The sequence below is a fragment of the Melopsittacus undulatus genome, chromosome 4 (genome assembly GCF_012275295.1).
Source record: "Melopsittacus undulatus isolate bMelUnd1 chromosome 4, bMelUnd1.mat.Z, whole genome shotgun sequence".
Taxonomy (NCBI): domain Eukaryota; kingdom Metazoa; phylum Chordata; class Aves; order Psittaciformes; family Psittaculidae; genus Melopsittacus; species Melopsittacus undulatus.
Window position 1 is genome coordinate 67,932,131 of NC_047530.1, and position 12,828 is coordinate 67,944,958.

A 12,828-nucleotide genomic window follows, 5' to 3' on the forward strand; every position below is an offset into this window, starting at 1 on the left:
TGCTCAGAGAAGTTTCTTGTTTATCTTCCAGCTTCTCCTGCCTCAACCTTAGATGACCACGGAGAGATGAGGTACTTGTTCTCATGCTGAGAAACCTCGCCAGCTCCTCAGTACTCATGCAGCCGTGCACAACTCCCTGACCTGGGACAGATAGGACACTCATGGAAGCACAGGCAGCCCTGGCCTTCAGCTAATTCCAGGCTAAGGGAATCTTTCAGAAATTTGTTTCTCATTCAGATGGCCAAATAACATGTGGTGTTCATAGTAAAGTCACAGCACTCCTTTGGATAGACACCATTACCCCAGGAGTGGCTGGATCAGCTGCAGGGTTTCAGCTTCTGCCTCCTGTCCCTTCACTACTTGGCACTGCCAGACTCTAGTTTAGTAGGACACTTTCTGAATGACACAGCTATCAATAAACAGAAAATAGAGGTTTTAAAGTCAGTCTGGGTTTATGTAAAAGTCCTGCCAGCTTATCACAGATGGGACTAGTTGGGGCCAGAGCGAACACAGGTTCCTGGGCTTATCTCAGTGTACTGAAATGAACTGGTTTAGGACTCTGCTACCTACCAGACTGGTACAGCCCAGGTTTCTCCTTGCCCTAAATTCTGTGTATGTGACTCACTCCTCCTTTTGCCTGAAGGAATCTCCTTGCTGTGTTTCCCTTCAGCCTCCCCTTCTTTTGGGGGCATATGCTGGACCCACACCTCCAGGAGCCAGCCCTGGTCCATTTCTGCATGCAGCAGTTCCCCCTACAGCTGTCTCACAGCCCACATCCTACCTTCACTCCCAAAATTAAATACAGCCTCTCAATTATCCTCCGTCTCCCTCTCCAGATGAAAGAGCTGACAGCTTGGCCAGGACTGGAAAAGCAGAGTCTGTGGCAAAGCATGGGATTCCCACATCTCGGACAATTAGCTTCCCCATACATTTCCCAGGGCAGTTTAACTTTGCTAGTGCAGCCTTTTTTCCAAAATCCTTTTATTTTCACACCAGCACACAAAACAGAAAACAGGGGCCTGGCTGCCCCTGCAGAGTACAGCCACATACAACCCCTCCTGGGATATCATCAGGGCTCCTGGTTTCACCGTGCTCCTGCTTGGGGAGAAGGAACAAGGGATACCTCTTACTCAAGGGGGAAACCACCTATAGCAGACGCAGATAGCTGTGAGATCCCTCCACAGGAATGGAAGGGGAGAGAAGGTGAGCCAGCTCATGCCTACCTCAGCACTCAGAGACCTCTCAAATCCAGGCAATTTTACTCTAAATTATGTGTGACTTCTTTTTATGAGCATCTAATGCTCCCTGAAAGCAGTACTTTCCTGTGGGAGCCTGGTGGCCACCTCACACTGGACTAAACAGAACAGAAGCAGTGTAAAACCAGGATGCTGTCCTTGTGACCACCTAGGCAGAAGTAAACAATAAATGAATGTGACCATTTACTTTTTTATTTCCCTGTGAACCAACATCCCATCCGTGATGCAAACAATGAGCTATCAAAGTAGACAAATTCTGGTTTCCCTTCCCTCTCAGGGGCCTCCACTCAGTAGAGCTCATCAGGTTTTATATGGACCTAACCAGAAGGAACGTGGACTGTAGGCTTCAAAAGCAATGCCACATGTACCTGTTACAGTAGCTCCAGATTTCTGGCCAGCAAGTTATACGGCCAGATAATCCAAAAGTATGACTTATCTTTTTGCATACTCAAGATTTGCCTCCTTATTTCTCTGTAGCGAAAAGCACTGTCCAATGCTTAGAGAAGAGAGTGGATACAATGCCAATCATTAGAGTAGCAATTACTTATCTCACAGGAGCTCTGAGAGGCTTAATTAGTTAATATTTCTAAACCACTATGAGCTCCGGAGATGAGGGATGCAAAACATCCAAGAAAAGAGATTGCTCACAACATAGTTAATATTTGTAAACCACTATGAGCTTTGGAGATGAAGGATGCAAAACATCCAAGAAAAGAGATTGCTCACAACAAAGCCCAAAGCATCCTTCTTCGCTGACTGATCTCCCCTTTGCTGTCTGGAAAGCCCATCTGGTTTGAACCCCTCTCCTCATCGATGGCACTGCGCATGGTGAAGCTGAAAGACACCTAAGGGAGTGTTCCCTGCCGCATGCCAGCTCTCTGAAACCCAGCATGAATATGACACTAATGACATCTTTCAGAAATGTAATTAGCCTTCATTCATGGCGAGGTACATTAGGGAGAATTCAGAGGCTCGGAGAAGTGGGCTCCAGTGGGTGAGAACTGAGGCTTGTGCTTTGAAAGCTGCATTAGGGAAGGGGAAAAAAAAGAAAATAAAATGTTCTAATATTACTTAATTACCCCAAGACATCCTCAGATGTAATCGAGCTCGGAGGGCTAAATGAAGGCTGTGCATGTGAGACCAGCAGAGGCTGATGCATTTATAATGAGACCACTTTGCAAGGCAAACTAGGTCCCCACAGTGAGAGAGGGGACAAAGTAGAAGGACAAAAAGGGGGCTAGAGAAGTATTACAGGGTGCCTGAAGATCTGCCGGTCTCCAGCAGCTTCACGCAAAGTCCCTTTCCCTCTGCTCAGGGTTGCAGGCCAGGCTGGAAGGATGGAGAATAGGAGATGAAAGGCATGGATGCAGGAACAGCACTGCCCAGCAAACCACTCACCGTGGAATTACCTTACTCACAGTTTGGATGCTGAAACACCATAAACAGCCCTTAGTACCCAATAAAATGCATCAAAACTGCTACTTTACGCTGATGGCAAGACACCCTTCTATCTAGATCCAAATCCAAGTCGTTTCAGCATCTAATCAGCATCCTCCTCAGGAAGCCTTTCCAGGTAGGGAGCTGGGATGTGAACATGAGCACAAGCTGTCTTCAGGGCAGGGCCACTTCTGAAGATGAGGGAAAATCTTCCCTACAGTGGCCAGGGTTGGCCCCATTGCTCCCATTAACGTTAATGGAACCCAAGCGGCTAAATCCCAGTACTGAAAATCAGCTCTTTAATCCACAACACTAGAGGCCCAATACATGCTCACAGACCCATTCTAGCCCTGATTTACATACTGTACAGAAGGAGACATAAAAATCCAAACGGTTTATGGTAATTAGCACTCATTTAAATATTATACTGGTAACTATCACTTCCAATTCTGCTCAGCCTTGAAGGGGCTCTGTGTGCATGTATATAAGTAGAGGGAGATTTTAGAGCGATACCATATCTTTTCTGCGGATTGCTGCTTTCCCTGGAAAAGTATGTTTAATGTTCATTAATTGTTTCACTTCAAGAAAGTGCTGTGAAAAGTCACCACAGGAGAGCAGATTTTTTTCTTTTTAATTTTTGTAAAGAAAGTAATGGGAAGCCTCGCCTGTGGCACGGATGTATTAGCTGAGTACAGCTCTGCTCAGGCTATTTAAGCCCTGTGATGGGTAACAAAGAGCTATTAACACTGAGCTCCCTGTCACTGGAGGAATGAAGACTGCGGAGATCAAACAACCTTTAGGTGGGAACAAAATGCATTATTTATCACCAATTAATCTTTTTTCTCCTTGTTCACTAGAAAGCCCAAGCGTAGGACTGGTGTGGGAGGCAGCACTGGGGACCTATCAAGTACTTTTGGTGAACCTTGCACTAATCCACCCCTTTGCGATATCAAACATCAATGGCAAGTAAAAAGGTTACAGAACAAACCTATGGGCTGTGATACAAAATAAAGGTGCAAGAGGCTACAAGTGTTCAGACAGACAGCCCCACTGAATCACAGAGAGAGCAGCTCTCCCTGGGAACTCCTCCTGCACAGGATGTGGAAAAGGGCCTACACAGCACCTACACTGAGCCCAAAGTCTTTTGCATTATTTGCTGTGAGATCGCATGGATAATAGAGGTGCAGTGTATATGGCAGAAGCGTAAACAGCAGCAATGAGGGAGCAGAGGATTAGCAGAAATGAAAAGTACCTTTGCTTGGCCAGGTGGTCTTAGTCAAGCAAAATGACTATCAAACCCACTCGCATACTGAGGGCAAGTGACACCTGTTCTCAACTTGTCTGAAAAAACTACACAGAATATTTGATAGCCTCGTGCTCCAAAATACCACTCCTTACCCACCCATCCATGGAAAAGCATGGGAAGCGGCAGCAAAGCCCAGGAGCTGATGTTTCCTACCCAAGCCATTCCAGGCGTGTCTCCTTGTTGTAAAACAGGGGTAGCCAGGAGAATTGCTGTGATCTCTTCAGGCTCGGACCTGTCCCTTGAACCACAACTCCTATGAGAAGTACCCAGGACTTTCTTGCAGAGGACCACCAAGTGATTCTCAGAGATGTAAGCAAGAGCCTGCACCCATTCCAGTCACTTGACAAGGTCTTGCAAGATCCATGTTTGCATTAAAAAGAAATTAAAAGTTTTTCCACTCCACTAGCTTGCCCAAAGCCTGCATACTAAATAGTAAATGCTACCTATGAGGTTGAACAAAATCTTCATTAAAAAAAGCTAGCAGTCATTGAATACATCATGAACAATGACATTGGGGAGGCATTGTTCTTCTTCTGCCTGATGGACCATACTGAAACACCTGTTTCTTATCATGAAACCATTAATAACTGTCACCACTGAAATCAGTGCTGAAAATGTGTCATTAAGTCAAGTTATTCCAACCACCACCTAACTGAGAAAAAGAATCAGCAAGGAGGAATAGAGGCAAAACTAGATCTTAGATAAACTCAGATAAATGTCAAAAACATACTTGTGCATGTGACCACTGAAAAATCACTGGCCAGCACGGAGGGAAAAGAAACCCACCAACAAACCCAATCTACATATTAGGTGGCTCCTGCTTCACCAACATCTTCTCAATGACATGAAAGACACAGCTGGATAACTATAGGCAATTTTAACTTATTAACTACAGACATTGACCCTTTCAATTAATTCACTAGGGATTTGTTTCATTCCAATAATCTCCTAAAGCTACAGCCTCTCCATAGAGCCAAGAGAAAAACAGTTTCTGGTCCTGCCTTTCTCCTGCATCAGCTGTGAAAGGGTACTAGGGCTGTTTACTCAGGGGTGTTTAAGGTAATCCTGACTCCGGTAGGATCAAAAAGATGTTTCGTACTTAGGAGGATGGACATCTGCAGAATACAACCCTTTAGGCACTGCAATGTCTTCATCTTCCCAAACCTAGAGCAATGCACAAGTTAAATACCTTAATTTTACACAGTTCAGGTGTGGAAATGCACACGAATTTTATAGTGTAGGACCATCTTCTGTACCAAATCTCTTGCTGACATCCATTGTACCACTCTCCGGCTGTATCAACCTGGTCCCATAACTGTTGAAAGCCTTAGATGACTTTTCTAAGGCAAAATTGGATATCTTTCTCCAAAATCACAACCAGTCTCAGGGTTTCCTCCTTCCCTTCAAGGCCCTGGTCTGGCGTTGGCTTGGTCCCGTTTTGGGCTGTTTCTGTGAAGTGGACCTCCATACCCACCTTGTAAATAAAGCACATCTGTCCATCTTTTTTTATGTCTTCTGCACTGGCAAAGGAGGGAGAGATGTGAAGGGTATTTATCCATGGTGGTCCACTGACATTGTTAGCTGCCTTTTCTGCATTATCAGGGACCATCCCTTTGGTGTGACACCAATGGATTATGCCACATTGTGTAAAGGAGCATCATTTAGAGGCAGTTCCATCCCCTAAATTTTTTGGCACAAGGCTACGTATTGCTTTTAGTGAAGCTCTCTAGTATGAGCTGAGCAGCACAGGAGCTGACACTGGCTCCATTCTCGAAGAGTCACGAGAGCTCAGCAGGATGGTTTGAGCAAAGTCCTGTCCAAAAAAGTCAATTGCACTGATATTTTCTGTCAAAATGAAAAATTAAGTGGAAAATTCCTGGCTCGAGAAGCTCTTAGCTTTCAGTCTGAGAACCCACATGGTGCCAACCTGAAAGCTTCGCTGTCCTCCTACTGCACAGAGTCTGGATCGAGTCTCCTTATTTCTATTTTCTTGAAACATCCAGGTTTATTTTCCCCTGATGCCTCTTGATTCACAGCTATATCGCCTGGAAGAATGTAAAAAGGATCTGCATTTCTCAAGCTGTGCAAGTGAACTCCATAAAAAGATGTACCTGAGATGACCTTGAAACAATCCAAAATGAATCTCTCCAACCTGAGCTGCTGCAAAGGCAGAGAAGCATTTCTTGTGCAGGCGCACACACCGAGCCATGGTCAGGACTTCGGAAAGCGGGATACGATGGCAGCATTTATCTTCCCCAGCAAACTCCTTGACAGCCTGAGAAAGTATGGTTCAAAGGAGCAAAACAAAACACTCACCTGCATGACGGAATAGTTAGCTTAATCCCCCAAAGGCAAATCCTGTTAGCATGTAAAACTAGGAGTGGTAATTGTAACTAGTTTTCAACCTTTACTGTAGTGGAAATAATCACTTCGGCGGCTCTGCCTTGCTTCCCAGAGACTTCTTTCTCTGCAGATTATTTTAAATTCAACTAACAAGGGGGAGCAGGAGGGGAAGGAGGATATAAGATTAAAGAAGAGAGAGTATTTAAGGCTGGGGTGGGAGGATGTGTTTCGGGCAGCTACAGGTTACTCAGGCTAGTCTGAGCAACATCTCTGCTTGAGAAACAAAGTCAAAAAAGGGTAAAACACAGACTGGATTTCACACAGATCAGTCCTGCAAGGCAAGCCTGGTAAATACAGTTTTCTGGGAGATAACAGCCTATATTTTTTTTTCAGACAAAAGCCAATCTTTGTCTTTTGTGAGAGAGCTTGACCATCTGGACTTCAGAAAAACATCTGATATTGTGCCACACGGGCAAATGATCAGTTAAACTGTAGGAGGGGAGCATTACAATAAGAATTATGAATCAAAGAAAAGCTTTGCCTAAAAAAAATAGGATTACAATAGATAATACCAAAAAAGGAGGCAGTCTGGAGAGATTCTGCTGAGCAGACTGTTCAGTCACCACTCACTTTCAACACTCCCTTAACAATGGGGTACCAACAGTCATCAAACTCTCTGCTTAGGAGGCAAAATGACCCACAACAATGAGGTTTGACATCATTTGGAAGGAAATGATGACTTTGAGAATCAGAATGATAGACATGGAATGACGTTCAACAGGACAAAATCCAAGGCCATGTTTGAAAGGTCAGTGGCAAGGATGAAAACTCAGTGGACATGACAAACAAGACTGTGTGGTTTAGCTGTCCTACAACAGACTGGGGGGGAGGATGACACAACACCTTTATAAAAAGGCATCTACAATTCAAAAGTATTTCCAGGAGACAAAGAGAAAAACCTATTAACTGCTAATGAAGAACATCTCTGAGTGATCATATCCTGAGTACTGTGGTGAGGTTGGAGAGAGCAGATACAAACTACTCATCAGCACATTTAGGTTGACTATTCACTATCATATGAACCAGAGCCTGAAACAGCCTCCATGGGAACAGCAAGAGCAAAACCCCACCTGTAATTGAGATAGCTCTCAATAAAGTTTATAAAAGGGGTATGGTGAGTGGCTCCTTGTTATAGCAAGAACTGGAGACAGTGAGCCATGAGATTCTGCCAGTCTCATGTTCCTTTAAGACACCAGTAATTATCAGGGAGCAAGGATACTTCCCAGCTGGCCCCATGCCCATAATCATCAGCATGCTCACCAGATCCCTGTGGTGTGACACAGGGACATGGAGAGGCAGTAGCATGATTAAGCTTATATTTAATTTCTGGTGGCACCAGTTTGCAGGAACCTCATTGCCTACTTCACCAGAAGTGGGTGAGACCCTTTGCAGCTTGAAGACACACTTCTCATCCCTCAGCAGTGCTTTTCCAAGATCCCAACATGCTTTACAAAACACCATTGAAAGGCTTCTGAGCTTTACTTTTTCAAGGTGCTCAGAAGTACCTCCCCCTCAGTGTTTTCCCAGGTCCAAAACAGATAAAGTTGAGGCTTGCTTACTCAGGGACTCATGGTCCTTATTGCAACTGAGCAAGCCAAATTTAGTCTGGAGTTAAGTACCTCTCACTCAATATAGGAAGACTTTACAAGAATAAAGATATCAATAGCTATCTCAAAAACCAAAACACTGAGAAATAGCTTGGTCTTATGCCCTGCCAGCATCAGAAGGCACACAACACAGCATCTTCAAAGCTCATGTCTTCACCAGCCCTCTCCAAATGCAACAATCATCTTTGGAGGCACCAAAACTGCAGTTTCTCCTTCCTCAGGCAGCCCTACAAAGTCTTTGGAAAGCAGTAAGGGATGAAGCAATGGGATTTCAATAGAAATTAAACTAAATATACTCTGGTGAATTCTCACAAGAAGATACTTCGGGCAAACATTATTAAGCCTCCCTCAGTAATGTAATTAGAAGTTCTGTCCCTTTTATCTAAAGGTTGCCCAGAAAAACAAACAAAAAACCAAAAAAAAACAACCAAAAAACCCCACCAAAAAAACCCACACAAAACCAAAACACTGCATTAAGTGTTAAAAAGGGCTTTTCCTTCTTTTTCTTTTTTTTTTTTCTTCTTATTAAAGGGGTTTTTTTTAAAGCCTTCTTTAGGTAGGTGAACATTTCATGAGGAATCCTGGGCTCATTTTGAATATACTTGGATCTCTCCCAAGTATATGTGAAGCCACATCCAGGTTTTACATCCAAATATGTGACAATAAGCCTCAAAATTCAGGTGGATATTTGAGGGAGGAGAAGGCAGCAGCAAAGGCCTCTAAAAGGAGAATTACAAAGGTTTACCCAGCAACATCTGAGTTTCTGGGCAAAACCCACTCACTGTGATTTAACGATGGTCAGAAATCGAGACAAAAATTGGATTTAGTTGAGAATGCCAACTTGACAAACCCAAGATCTCACACGGAGAAGGAAAAAAGGCCATTTCAAATGACAAATTTATTTACCCATGTCAGGGATTCTTCAGCATCATCGTGGAGTTGTCTGCAGTTGAAAAAAAAAAACCAAAAAACAAACCAAAACACACACACAAAAAGAAAAAAAAAAAAAGGAACAAAAAAAAACCAAGAAAAAGAAGAACTAAGAAAACAAGAAAAAAGTAGCTTCACAGAGCACAAATAACTTGGTGTGTTGGGTCCTGACCAGGGATGCAGATGGCTCTGATTCAAGCCCTTCAAAGCAGGCATTTGTACCTCTGTCTCCAACATTACCACCAAAGCCTCAGCCACAAAACAGTCCTGGGAGTTTCACCTTCATCTTCTGGTTAAAAAATGTAATAAAAAAGTATCTTGTATTTATCTTGGTGTAGGTTAAGCACTTCTTTCAAAGTCTCTGCAAGGGCTATGGGATGAGAAAGGTCCCCTCCCTCCCTGTTTTTGATTACAGCTTATTAGCATCATTGTTTGGCTTAGGATTTCCCATAAAAATTCCATTCCCAGAAAACAACTCAACCAAAAAAGTAAGCAAGCATTAGTAGGAGCTGCCTCTCATTAAGACCAGCCTCCTATGAAACGGGAGCTCTTATGTGTCTGTGCACATATGTCTGTCTCAGTGAAGCCACTGTTTAATAACTACCAGTTTTGACATAGGGTAGAAATAGCAAACAATTATGTTTCTGAAAGCTTTATGAAAATAAATAGCTGGACAAAGGAGACAGTGATAGCCCCATAAAGAGGGCTGTCCATAAAGAGGGCTGTCCATAAAGGACAGCCTGCTCAACCTCACTGTTAGCCATCAGAGAACCCACACCGAGGAAAGTCATAGGAAATTAAGCTCTGCACCTTTCCCTGCCAGAAGCAACACTTGGCTCTTAAAAAAAACCCTAATAAATTACTGTCAATAATAACCTGGACTAGGAGGCAAGGAGAAGAAAAGAGGCTTTTCTGGTGAGCTTGTCCTTGTGAGAACGGCTGGTTCTCACAGCCGGTCGCTGTTCCTGGCGGGGTTGAGGGCTTTGCCACTGCCAGCTCCAAGCAGATGGCGTGGACACACCTGAGCTGGAGGAATCTTTTGTAATAAAATGCCTCCCCCTGAAATTAACTTTAATTAAGGCATGAGTGCTTAATATCTGTATTTGAGATACTAAACCTTCAGTGGAGAGGCTGTTCCCAGCCTCCTGTCTCACACGTTCCCCAGCATCTCCTTCTGCCCTGGGTGCTGTGACCCAGCCCCATGCCCTCCTTGAGGAAGGTGGCCCCCATCTGCTAATCTGCAGGGAGTTGTATAGGAACTTCATGTCTTGAAGCTCTCTATCCATCCTGGTAAATTTGACAAGAGGTTCAAAACTCATTAAGAGGAGGATGGTGGGAGGAAAAGCACTGACAGACAGTACAATCACATAAGTTAGCTTCTTTTCCTCAGGAAACCAGGCTAAAAATAATACCCTGCAATTTGACAGCCTCAGCCCAGGAGAGCCACCAGTGTGCTAGCGAGGATGCAGGAGCAGAGCCTGATCAGGTGCTGGCTCCAGGCTCCTGCAGCACTGAGCGGGCTCAAGTAAGGCACAAGGACAGCACCCATAAGTCAAGATTGCATCTTCAAGCTGCAATGGCACCCACTGCCACCCCAGACACCAAGGCCCACCAAAGCCAGAATTTTGCAAGCAAAAGGGCTCCTGCAAGATTCCCTGGTTACTTACCTACAGCTTGCACAGTTTCACTGCACTGCTGCTGCATTAGACTTAAAAAAGCTGTTGTACTGCCCCAAACCATGCTCCCCCAATACAAGAGGGAAATCTTGCTGTCACAGACACTCTCTACATCCTGCTCCGGTGATGGAGGAGAAAACTTTTTGGCAGTAATTGCTATGCAAGGAGAGGGGGAAGAGATTCTGATAGCTTTTATTATCTGGGTATCCAGACGTTAAACAAATGCCTGCAATATTTATATATGTCATCACTTATAATAAGTAGCCTGATTTGTCAAACAGAGACAAGATTCAAAGATGTCAATTAGGAGGCGATGGAGGCCAAGGCAGGGGAGAAACAGTGCGTGGGATTTATCAGTGTTGCAGATGCTGTATCCCAAATGTCAGACACAAGTTTGCGAGTTTGTGTCTGACAGGTGAAGGCACAGACAGAAACCCAAAACAAGGCAGCAAGGGCAAGGCAAAGGCTGCCGCTGGATTCCACTTTGGAGTCAACCCTCAGCTCCCGGGATGGTGCAGGCACTGGCTGGCAGCCCGCACAGCCGGAGAAGAGGCAAGGTTTCCTTTGACTGCCCTCTAATGCCAGGTAGAGGGAAAAGTGATGGGTGCTGGAGGACATGCCAGGGGCCTGACTGAAGTGAGACAGCAACGCCTGGAAGCAATCCCCACAAGGAGGTAAGAGATGCTGCCATAAACCTCATGGAGCCCAAGAGCAGACCAAAGAATGAATTGCTTCTCTGGAGGAGAAACCAGCACCACTGCACTGTAAGCTGTTATGGGGTATTTTAGGCCACTGTTAGTGCAGGGATGCTCCTTTTTCCTCAGAAATTATTAGCCTTGCAGAGAAGCAATGGACAAAAGTCTTGCTGAAGGCTGGGGTAGATGCTTCCTCCACTTCAGCTGCTGGAAGCTTCACCCATGGTTGCGCTCACTTTTGGCCAGAAAAACTCCCTTGCATTGGAAAGTAAGACTCTTCAAGACTTACCACCAGCAAGACCATCAAGGCTGAAGTGTGTAAGGATTCACTTAGAAGTTAGCAAGCCCTGGTCTCCAAAACCTTCCTAGAAATTCACTGCCAGCCTTAAAACCTGCTTTCTGTAATGTCCTTCACTGGCGGCACCAGAAAGTCCCTCATGGAGCAGGGCAATGGAGGGTGACAGTCCCACATCGAGGTCACAGCTCTGGGGAGATTTATACTCCAATGCTTATGTAAACCTTGAGCAATGGTCCTCAGATGTTTCCACCTCTGGATTTCTGCAGCCAAGCCCTGCTTCTTCCCCTCACACAGCAATAGGTGGCAGCAATGAACTGAGCTGGCCATGCTCTGCAGGACCACTGCCCCTTGCACTGGCACCTGGGTCCTTCCCCCAACAGAGGCTTCTGCACAGATGGAAACAACTCGTGCACCTTTGTTGGAGGCCTGAGGCTGGAACCACGGGGAACATGGGTGACAAGGGACCTTGGGTTAAGTGGCCCCACTTGTACCATTATAGCAGTATTGCTGTAGCAGGGATGAGGGATGGGGGCAGAGAAAGAGAGACATCTATGAAGTTTCATCTTCCAGCCTGACAAAGCAGAATCACCCAAAAGCACCTCAGCCAACAGCAACATGAAAGATAAATCAGATACAAATGTCTACTTGAAAGTCCCCTAGAGATGCAATTACATGTGATGTTTGCTCACTAAGGCAAAGGAAGGACACTGCAAGAAACACCTGCAAAAAGCAAAAGCTTGCCCCTCAGTCCCAGATTCAGTAGGGAACGAAATAACTAAGGTGTGTTTTGTCACTGACAATTGTGACCCAGTCAAGGTTTTGTTCATCACCCTCTCAGAGAGTCAGGACAGGCAACACTCTGAAATGCCAACACCCTACATGCTGTTTGAATCAACATTTAAAAACACATCCTGTGGCAAAGAGCTATACAGGAGGAAGCTGCTGTGTGGGGCTGCTGCAGAACTGTGGCCTGAGAGCATGCCTCCCCCCAGGAAGCTATGTCACATCTCAGGCAGAAAATATCTAGCAAGTTTCAAGACTCCCAAGAATGTCACCCTGCATCAAAGTCACCACGAGGAGTCCTACAGGAGAAGGAGCAAACCCCTAAGCAAAGTCAAGGGAGATGCTGACACCAGGATTCGTCTTGCTTAACTTAATAACTGCAGACACCTACATCTGAGCTACTCATTCTGCACACCTGTCTCTCTGTAATGAAGAGA